Raw genomic sequence first — 11,959 nt, forward strand, 5'->3', positions numbered from 1 at the left:
GCTTCAGGAGGCTGTTAAGTAAAAAGGTTCCCTCTGAGGTTTCTCTGATCTGCGGCTGTGTCCGGAGACACTGCATCGGATCATTCTGCGTGACCACCGGACATCTGAGTATCCTACTAGTACTCGGGACGTCCAGATGCTGCCTAAGCCAGTGAAGCTGTATCGGAAAACGCAGACGCTGGCCTCAGCACGCTTAGAAAATGCTGCAGCTTTTGGGCCACTGCAGCCGTTGCAGAAACAGATCTGTGCATGAAAAAGATCTGCAAACATTGGAGAATTAAGTTAATATCACATTTATGTAAATCTCTGAATCAGGCCCACTGTAATACCAGTTACTTATATAGCGCACACATATTCCGCAGCGCTGTACAGAGAATATTTGGCCATTCACATCAGTCCCTGCCCCAGTGGAGCTTACACTCTATATTCCCTACCACATGTACACACGCACACATTCACGCTAGGGCTAATTTTGTTGGGAGCCAATTAACCTACTAATATATTTTTGGGAGGAAACCGGCGTACCTGGAGGAAACCCACGCAAGTACGGGGAGAATATATAAACTCCACACAGATAGGGCCATGGTGGGAATCGAACATATGACCTCAGTGCCGTGAGGCAGTAATGCTAACCATTACACCATCCGTACTGCCTGCTGTCACTGTACTGGTAAGATCTGCTCCGGGTCCGTCTCTTATTTGAACTGCTTTCCCGGCAACAGGTAGCCCCCCAAAAAAAACATTCCTTATTGCTGTGATAAAGAAACGTTAAGTGTTGGAGTCGGACCACATTTCATCATCCACTGACTTCTACTATGCGATGGTAAATCTGCATATATGATAACTTAATTATGCTTTGTTATATATAATCATTTGGCAAAGGTCGACACATAAAAAGGCCGACATGAGTTTTGTTTTTTATATTTTTTAAAAACTTTTACATAATTTACGTTCCACATGGACTACGATTGGGAATAGTAACCTGTGCCGAGCGCAGCAAGGCACCTTTTCCTGGAGTTCGCTCGCCATGCAAAGGGACACAGTGCACTAATTGGGGTTCCCGGTCACTTAACGAAGAAAACAAAACAATTTAGAAAAAATAACCTAGTCAACATTTTCTCATGTCGAAATAATGACTGTGTCGACCTATTTCATATGTCTACCTAGTCACTGTCGACCAATAGTGGTCAACCTAATGACTGTTGACCTAGTCACTGTCGACTCAACGAACCACACCCACATAGGATATTTCATGTAAGAGGTTGGCAGGATGGAAGCTAAAGTTGCTTTAGGGTTGTCCTTGGTGGAATCAGGTCAGGGGCTAATTCAGATCTGATTGCTGGGCAGCAATTTTTGCAGCCCTGCGATCAGATAGTCGCCGCCTACAGGGGGAGTGTATTTTACCAGTGCAAGTGTGCGATCGCATGTGTAGCAGAGCTGCACAAACTGATTTTGTACAGTCTCTGCGCAGTCCAGGACTTAGGGGGACATTTACTAAGCAGTGATAAGAGCGGAGAAGTGAGCCAGTGGAGAAGTTGCCCCATCAACCAATCAGCAGCTCTGTATCATTTTGAAGTATGCAAATTATAGATGTTACTTCAGTGCTGATTGGTTGCCATGGGCAACTTCTCCACTGGCGCACTTCTCCGCTCTTATCACTGCTTAGTAAATGTCCCCCTTGCTCTGCCGCTGCTGCGATCACATCATGCTGATCGGGGCTGGAGCTGACGTCAGACATCCGCCCTGCAAATGTTTGGTCCCGTCTGCGTTTTTCCAAACACTCCCAGAAAACGCTCAGTTGCCGCCCACAAACACCCTCTTCATTCTAATCTCCTTGCGATCGCCCGTGCAAATAGATCCTTTGCACAAACCAATCACTGACCGGCAATCTGCTTTGCAGCCGTGCGATGCGCCTGCGCATTGCGGTGCATACGCATGCGCAGTTTGGGTCTGATTGCCCGCTGTACGAAAACGCACAGCAGCAATCAGATCTGAATCAGCCCCCAGGTGCAGAACGGTACAATCATGTAAAAATGAGACTGTGTGTCACTGAAATGGGCTTCAGGTGTTGGAGATCGCACATTCTGAGGGTGTTTTGAGCTAATATAATGCTGCCTAGACTCCTCAAAAGAATCTGATGTTTACGCGTCCTTGGGGTACCGATAATTTGGAAATTCTCAGTACTCTCACTAGCTAGGGGTAAATTTACTAAAATGGGAGTTCTATTTAAGTTTAAGATAGGATGTTGCCCATAGCAACCAGTCAGATTCCAGGTATTATGTTCTAGAACAGTGATGGCTAACCTTGACACTCCAGCTGTTGTTGAACTACATATCCCAGCATGCCCTGCTACAGCCTTATTATTTGGCCATGCTAAAACTGATGCAGGGCATGCTGGGATGTGTAGTTCAAAAACAGCTGGAGTGTCAAGGTTAGCCATCACTGTTCTAGAAGGTGCTAGATAAATGAGAAGTGGAATCTGATTGGTTGCAACATCCCATCTTAAATAGAACTCCCATCTTAGTAAATTTACCCCTAGGACTAATTTTGCACCATCCAGGTGCACGCTATAATGACAATCTAAATTAGGGAGAAATTCTGCTAACAGAGTAACTTTAATACGCAGAATAAACAGAGTCCCGGGGCATCTTCCTCCAGTGACTCAGAGACGAGCGCAATGCCCTAATCTTTTCTCTGGGATATTCCCCTAATTATGCATTTAGCTGGGATTCCTCAGTTCTGTCACTTGAAAGAGCTAATTGAACTTAAAGGGGGGTATGCAATTAGCTTTGGTAAAGCCAATGATTTCACCTCCCTGACTATTCAATTGAGGCCGTTTTCCCCACGTTTTTTAAGGAAATTTTCACCAATGCCCTTTCACCTGTTGTTTTTTAAAGTGAAAAGGCATTGGCTGAAAATGCCTCAGAATTGTCAAAAACGGCCTGTGTTACTTTTCGCCAAGCCACGTGTTTTTTGCTCCTGCTGAATTTTTTCTAGGCGAAAAAACGGCCCTGCTATTGAATAGGGTGAATCCCCATTCGCCCTAAAAATAGCGAAAAGTCCAGTTTTTTCGCCTGGGCAAAATAAAAAATAAGAATTTACTCACCGGTAATTCTATTTCATGTAGTCCGTAGTGGATGCTGGGAACTCCGAAAGGACCATGGGGAATAGCGGGCTCCGAAGGAGGCTGGGCACTCTAGAAAGATTTAGGACTACCTGGTGTGCACTGGCTCCTCCCACTATGACCCTCCTCCAAGCCTCAGTTAGGACACTGTGCCCGGACGAGCGTACACAATAAGGAAGGATTTTGAATCCCGGGTAAGACTCATACCAGCCACACCAATCACACCGTACAACTCGTGATATGAAACCAGGTTAACAGTATGAAACAACTGAGCCTCTCAACAGATGGCTCAACAATAACCCGATTTAGTTAACAATAACTATGTACAAGTATTGCAGATAAACCGCACTTGGGATGGGCACCCAGCATCCACTACGGACTACGAGAAATAGAATTACCGGTGAGTAAATTCTTATTTTCTCTGACGTCCTAGTGGATGCTGGGAACTCCGAAAGGACCATGGGGATTATACCAAAGCTCCCAAACGGGCGGGAGAGTGCGGATGACTCTGCAGCACCGAATGAGAGAACTCCAGGTCCTCCTCAGCCAGGGTATCAAATTTGTAGAATTTTGCAAACGTGTTTGCCCCTGACCAAGTAGCTGCTCGGCAAAGTTGTAAAGCCGAGACCCCTCGGGCAGCCGCCCAAGATGAGCCCACCTTCCTTGTGGAATGGGCATTTACAGATTTTGGCTGTGGCAGGCCTGCCACAGAATGTGCAAGCTGAATTGTACTACAAATCCAGCGAGCAATAGTCTGCTTAGAAGCAGGAGCACTCAGCTTGTTGGGTGCATACAGGATAAACAGCGAGTCGGATTTTCTGACTCCAGCCGTCCTGGAAACATATATTTTCAGGGCCCTGACAACGTCTAGCAACTTGGAGTCCTCCAAGTCCCTAGTAGCCGCAGGCACCCCAATAGGCTGGTTCAGGTGAAACGCTGACACCACCTTAGGGAGAAACTGGGGACGAGTCCTCAATTCTGCCCTATCCATATGGAAAATCAGATAAGGGCTTTTACAAGACAAAGCCGCCCATTCTGATACTCGCCTGGCAGAAGCCAAGGCCAATAACATGACCACCTTCCACGTGAGATATTTCAGATCCACGGTTTTTAATGGCTCAAACCAATGTGATTTTAAGAAACTCAACACCACGTTGAGATCCCAAGGTGCCACAGGGGGCACAAACGGGGGCTGAATATGCAGCACTCCTTTAACAAATGTCTGAACTTCAGGTACTGAAGCTAGTTCTTTTTGAAAGAAAATCGACAGAGCCGAGATCTGTACCTTAATGGAGCCCAGTTTTAGGCCCATATTAACTCCTGCTTGCAGGAAATGCAGAAATCGACCTAGTTGAAATTCCTCTGTTGGGGCCTTTTCGGCCTCACACCATGCAACATACTTCCGCCATATGCGGTGATAATGATTTGCTGTAACTTCTTTCCTAGCTTTAATAAGCGTAGGAATGACTTCCTCCGGAATGCCCTTTTCCTTCAGGATCCGACGTTCAACCGCCATGCCGTCAAACGCAGCTGCGGTAAGTCTTGGAACAGACAGGGCCCCTGCTGTAGCAGGTCTTGTCTGAGCGGCAGAGACCACGGGTCCTCTGAGATCATCTCTTGAAGTTCCGGGTACCACGCTCTTCTTGGCCAATCCGGAACCACGAGAATTGTGTTTACTCCTCGCTTTCTTATTATTCTCAATACCTTCGGTATGAGAGGTAGAGGAGGGAACACATAAACTGACTGGTACACCCACGGTGTCACTAGAGCGTCCACAGCTATCGCCTGAGGGTCTCTTGACCTGGCGCAATACCTCTCTAGTTTTTTGTTTAGGCGGGACGCCATCATGTCCACCTGTGGACGACCCCACTGATTTACAATCATTTGGAAGACTTCTGGATGAAGTCCCCACTCTCCCGGGTGGAGGTCGTGTCTGCTGAGAAAGTCTGCTTCCCAGTTGTCCACTCCCGGGATGAACACTGCTGACAGTGCTAGTACATGATTTTCCGCCCATCAGAGAATTCTTGTGGCTTCTGCCATTGCCATCCTGCTTCTTGTGCCGCCCTGTCGATTCACATGGGCGACTGCCGTGATGTTGTCTGACTGGATCAGCACCGGCTGGTGTAGGAGCAGGGATTTTGCTTGACTTAGGGCATTGTAAATGGCCCTTAGTTCCAGAATATTTATGTGAAGGGAAGTCTCCTGACTTGACCATAGTCCTTGGAAGTTTCTTCCCTTTGTGACTGCCCCCCAGCCTCGTAGGCTGGCATCCGTGGTCACCAGGACCCAGTCCTGTATGCCGAATCTGCGGCCCTCCAGAAGATGAGCACTCTGCAGCCACCACAGAAGAGACACCCTGGTTCTTGGGGACAGGGTTATCAAGCGATGCATCTGAAGATGCGATCCGGACCACTTGTCCAACAGGTCCCACTGAAAAATTCTGGCATGGAACCTGCCGAATGGAATTGCTTCGTAAGAAGCTACCATCTTTCCCAGGACCCGCGTGCAGTGATGCACCGATACCTGTTTTGGTTTTAGGAGGTCTCTGACTAGAGAAGACAACTCCCTGGCTTTCTCCTCCGGGAGAAACACTTTTTTCTGGACTGTGTCCAGAATCATTCCCAGGAACATTAGACGTGTCGTCGGGACCAGCTGTGACTTTGGGATATTCAGAATCCAGCCGTGCTGGCGCAGCACTTCCTGAGATAGTGCTACTCCCACTAACAACTGTTCCTTGGATCGTGCCTTTATTAGGAGATCGTCCAAGTATGGGATAATTAAAACTCCCTTTTTTCGAAGGAGTATCATCATTTCCGCCATAACCTTGGTAAATACCCTCGGTGCCGTGGAGAGTCCAAACGGCAGCGTCTGGAATTGGTAATGGCAATCCTGTACCACAAATCTGAGGTACTCCTGGTGAGGATGGTAAATGGGGACATGCAGGTAAGCATCCTTGATGTCCAGGGATACCATGTAATCCCCCTCCTCCAGGCTTGCAATAACCGCCCTGAGCGATTCCATTTTGAACTTGAATTTTTTTATGTATGTGTTCAAGGATTTCAAATTTAAAATGGGTCTCACCGAACCGTCCGGTTTCGGCACCACAAATAGTGTGGAATAGTAACCCCGGCCTTGTTGAAGTAGGGGTACCTTGATTATCACCTGCTGGGAATACAGCTTGTGAATCGCTGTTAGCACCGCCTCCCTGTCTGAGGGAGCAATCGGCAAGGCAGATTTTAGGAACCGGTGGGGTGGAGCCGCCTCGAATTCCAGCTTGTACCCCTGAGATACTATTTGAAGGATCCAGGGATCCACCTGTGAGCGAGCCCACTGATCGCTGAAATTCATGAGGCGGGCCCCCACCGTACCTGGCTCCGCCTGTGGAGCCCCACCGTCATGCGGCGGACTTGGTCAATATTTTCTGACAGTTTATCCGACCACGCAGCGGCAGCACTGCACATCCATGCTGACGCAATAGCTGGTCTAAGTATAATGCCTGAGTGTGTATATACAGACTTCAGGATCGCCTCCTGCTTTCTATCAGCAGGTTCCTTAAGGGCGGCCGTATCCTGAGACGGTAGTGCCACCTTTTTAGACAAACGTGTGAGCGCTTTATCCACCCTAGGAGGTGTTTCCCAACGTAACCTATCCTCTGGCGGGAAAGGGAACGCCATTAGTACCTTCTTAGGAATTACCAATTTCTTATCAGGGGAAGCCCACGCTTCTTCACACACTTCATTTAATTCATCTGACGGGGGAAAAACTACAGGTAGTTTTTTCTCCCCAAACATAAAGTGTTATTAATATTTACGTCCAGTAGTAGTAATCTACCCTCAGGGTCACAGAGTTTCCTGATTACAGAATATTGGAGATTGGCGTGAAATAGTACCGCTACCCCCCTAGATTTAGAATGATATGGAGATAAGATACATTCTCCGATCCAAGGGGCACGTAAAGTGTGTTTAGGGTCATCTAACCAATGCGTCTCTTGGAGAAAGACAATATGGGGAGACATGCGTTTCAGGTGAGATATCACCTTTTTCCTTTTGACCGGGTGATTAAGACCCTCCACATTCCAGGAGATAACGTGGAGTGACGTAATATTTGGGTCACCGTCTACATGAGATAGAGGGTGGGCGTCAGAGGACATATCAACCCACCCCTACTGGGAAAAACATCAGCGACAAAATGTAGAGAATAAGATAGGGTCCCACCCCGTCCCAGCGAGCGAGGGGAAACTCCCCCAATGGAGGGAAGGGGGAGACACAACCAACAAAACACAAAAACTGTAACAAGAACATCAATGAAACACAAAAAAAGGAAGAAACAAATCGAGAGTGTGCAATAGTCACACTCAGGGCAATTTGTATGTGAGACCCAAGCGTAGGCTCAGATGGCAAAGAGTCACCAGCTGGCAAGGTCAAATATCGATCAAGTGTTGGCTAGAGGGAAATGCCATCGGGCCTCCTCGGGATCATCAAAGAACCACGGCCTGCCATCTTCAAAGACTCTGAGGCAAGGCGGGTAGAGCAATGAGAATTTGATCTTTGCATCAAATAGGTGTTTGCAGATGGGGGCAAACTCCCTGCGCTTCGCGGCCACCAAAGCAGAGAAGTCCTGAAATATGAGGAGATGGTCACCGTTGACTGAGAGGCTAGCGGTCTTGCGGTAATGGTCAAGGAGTCTTGACTTGTCAGCATAGTTCAGGATTCTCATTATGACTGGGCGAGGGCGCCCAGTGGAAGTTTTGCGTTCAGGCCCTAGCCTATGAGCTCTTTTGATGACGAAAGGGACTCCTTTCAGATCCATGGATAGTTGTTCCGGAATGCCTGTCGAGAGGAGATCTAGGAGCTCATGGCCTTTTATCTACTCTGGGATGCCTATGACCCTCAGATTGTTACGCTACTGCAATTTTTGAGGTCATCTAGCTTCTCCGAGAGGTCAGAGACCTCTAGTTGCTTGGCTTGTAAGGAACGTTGCCCTTCCTCCAAGTTGTCTTCCAGAGTCGATATCCTTTGCTCCGCTTCGTCAAGGCGGGTGGAATGTTGATTGAGCAGGGTCGAGGAGGACTCTATGGCTTCTTTGATGCCCGCCAACTTCTCATCAAGGAGTGGTCCCAAGACCGCTAGCAAGTCCATATGTTTCATTTTAGGTTGCTTCACAAGCGGTCGTGATTTGCGGGAACGCTGAGATAGTGCGCATGTAGTCAAGTGCTCGGAATCAGATGAGTCGCCACAGGGAGTGTCCTCTCGAGATTGCTGAGTAGTGCCTGTGGACATTACGGGCAGAGGTATCAGGAACTTTTCCATGCAGGGGTGTCTTACGAAAAGGGGCCACCACAAAGCGCAGAGAGCCTGAGTAGTAAAGGGTGTAGTGGGTCTCACATACTAGGCACGTAAATTCAGAGTAACCACATTTTGGTAACGACACTCAGAGAGTGGGAGAGGTGCGGAAGTCCGCTAGCCGAGGCCAGAGATGATATTTGAAGCAGAGTTGTGATCCAAGGCAGTAGTGTGTGCTAAGCTACTGTAATTCTTCTCCTGAATCTCCAAGGCGGACAGCCATGCAGAAGGGAGCGGGGAGGATGGACATCAGAATGTTCAGCGGAGGGATAACAGGAGCCGGGACTCGTCCCCAGGCCAAGTGGGCGCAGGGTAGATGGAATTGACTGACCGGGAAAGGTAGGTATAATCCGGGGGCCAGTAGTGTAGATTCAATGGTAGCCCACTGTTGAGCAAGCAGTCCAAATTGTGCAGAGCAGAGGCATCTCCTCTTTCCCCCACACCGCAGTGGAGAATAGTGGCTATATGGCTGGACAGCATGTGAGGTGAAGGGTCTTCTTCAAGTAGTAACAGCAGGTCAGATGGAGCAGTCCCTCTACGAGGGTGAAGGGAGCACTTTCCCCGCTGTCCCGGCACGCCCAGCGGCTCCGCGACCCGGCTCCGGCAGCAGGGCACGTGACCAGGCCATCTCTGCGCCGCTCCCCGGCCACACCGCCGCACGGCTCCAGGCGGCAAGAGGCAGTGCGGTGAGAGGAGGCAGTGTGGGATCACTCAGGGGTGTCTTGAGGGGGGAAGATGGTCCGTGAGGTGCGTTCGCGACACGCCCGGAGGTCCGGCGGGGCCGCGCCAAAATCGAGGCCCCGGCGTCAATGTGGGGACCAGGCCGCAATCCGTGGGAGCCTCCACGGCGCTCCCCGATTCGCGGGTCTGGTCAGACTGCAGCAAGGGGATGTAGAGGGGACTTGGGGGAGCTATATAGAGTGGAGGAGCGGGTCTGAGCAGGCCAGGAGGGCAGGAATGGTGGTAAACAAGCAGGAGCTCAGGAAAGCTGCAACTGCTCTCCTCCGGTGCTAGGCCACGCCCCCCAAAACTTTTCTTTCTATCCTGATGCAGCTACATTCTGATGGGTCGGGGCTGTGAGACCGGCAGTAGGGATCCCAGAGGTCAGCATACCGACCCCGGGATCCCGACCGCAGAATGCCAGCGGGGGCGGGAGTGCGCAGCACCACAGAGCCCCTTGCAGGCTAGCTACGCTTGCCACAGGTTCTATACTCACTCTATGGGTGTTGTGGACACCCACCAGTGGGAATAGCCCCTGTTAGTCGGCATGCTGACTGTCAGCCTTTTGATCGATTGGGATCCCGGCGTCGCCATGGTGACCGCCGAGATCCCGAGTGGCGGTCACATGACCGCATCCCATTCTGATGATGTCCCATTGCACGGCCTAGTCTAGTGGTAAAGTGCTGAGATTACACATGCAGCTATTCAGTGCATGCGTGTGCATATTATAAAGCACTACAGACAATGCTGGTGCTATATACATTAATATTATAATGCTATATAATAATAATAATAATAATAATAATAATAACAACAATAATAGTACTATCACTCCCATCAATCATCTCACCAGGCGATATTTTTGGGAGTTATTGTTTATTTTTTTAAATGACAGTGATTTTTATTCTATTTGTTTTTTTATCGCCCAAAGACGGGGCAATAAAATAGAACAATGCGTCTATTGGAATGACAAATTGACAATTCCTACTGACACTCACGTCCTCATACCTTATAGTAACCTTTTCTGAATTCAGGGGTTGATAAACGAATGCGGATATTTGCTGAGTAAATCCTGTACCCCCAATATGGGCATTTTCCCAGCACAGCTGGTCAGAGCCGCACACAATATTACACTAATACACTCCGTAGGATTCTGTCGCAATTGCCATAAGTGGCAAATTCCTACGAGAAAGCGTTTACAATGCCTAAAACAGATCTCCCACAGCTAGCACGCTCTATAATTAAACCGCATACAATTCTTTCCCCGCTACTGGGAATTCTGGGTAATTGTAATGCAAATGAGCTGTTCTCTGTGCCAAACCTAATATTAACCCACTAACCTTGTTATGCCTGCTAGAACAATGCCAGGCGCTCGCCAAAGAGGGTCAGCCAAGCACGCCTTGCTCTTAGGGGTTAATGCTGCCCCCACTTTGAGTCTCACATGGCACCTCCTCACCAAGTACTAGAAACTAAATAAGATGAAAGAATGTTAGCAAGTTTTCTGCCGCTTTGAAGTTCACATTTTCCATTTAAAAGCATTGGAAAGAACAACAGTAATTTGTGGCAGTCTGGGATCTGCGGTGGCTTCATTCAGGCTGTACAGTATGAGGGTTTTACTGAGCGTCAGCTGCAGGAGGGGAGTGTGGGGGGGCTGCTCTGTGGTCTTACACTAAACAGCACCAGCTGCACCCTTCACTCATCGTCAGCTCGTAATCAAGGGGTAGGAATCCCTCCAGTGCTGGGCACGATGTTCCTAAACACAGCGCCTGCTAAATAATGTTCTGTCTATTGTTTTGTGGCAGAAGAAACTGATCTGCGCAGAGCTGGCTGGGGTGCGCTATGCAGGCCTCAGTCATCTTCCCTAGGAAGATGAGGCATACCTCTACAGGAGGCACAGAGACATACCTCTTCAGGAGGTACAGAGATGTACCTCTACAGGAGGCACAGAGACATACCTCTTCAGGAGGCACAGAGATGTACCTCTACAGGAGGTACAGAGACATACCTCTTCAGGAGGCACAGAGACGTACCTCTACAGGAACCACAGAGACATACCTCTTCAGGAGGCACAGAGACGTACCTCTACAGGAGGCACAGAGACGTACCTCTACAGGAGGTACAGCAAAAGTAACAGCATCAGTTTTTCTACAGATGTTGACATTGCATTCACATACTTTCAAAGGGGCACTAGGTGCTGCATGCAGTGTCGGACTGGGGCATGAAGGGCCCACCGAGGGGATGCAGTTATAGGGGCCCATACTTAGGGGTGTGGCCAGCCTACAAATGGGGGGGTGGCCAGCCTCCACAGAGGCTTGAAACACACAATAGTTTAGTGCAGTGTAATACAACATATCTACATACCTCCCAACTGTCCCGATTTTCGCAGGACAGTCCCATTTTTTGGGGACTGTCCCGCTGTCCCACCCGCGGGCCGCAGTGTCCCGTGGTGGGGGGGACAGTTGGGAGGCTCTGTCTGTCGCTGCCCTGCTTAGCACAGCATGCGCACAGCATCTATTCAGTGCAGACAGGGGTAGAGGGGGCATGCCAGGGGCTCACAGAGCGCAGAGCATGACCCCTCAGTGACGAAAATGGGGGAGTGGCTCGCGATCGCGGGTCCTCCCGCGAAGCCACGCCCCCTTTCATAGGCCATGCCCATTTTCGGGAGCGCGCGCGGATTCGTAGCGTGTGTGTCCCTCTTTGAAAGCGGGCAAAGTTGGGAGGTATGTATCTACCATGTTTAAAACAAGTGCACAGTCTGGAACCTGATCCCTAG

This window comes from Pseudophryne corroboree, chromosome 12 (assembly GCF_028390025.1).
Source record: "Pseudophryne corroboree isolate aPseCor3 chromosome 12, aPseCor3.hap2, whole genome shotgun sequence".
Lineage (NCBI taxonomy): Eukaryota > Metazoa > Chordata > Amphibia > Anura > Myobatrachidae > Pseudophryne > Pseudophryne corroboree.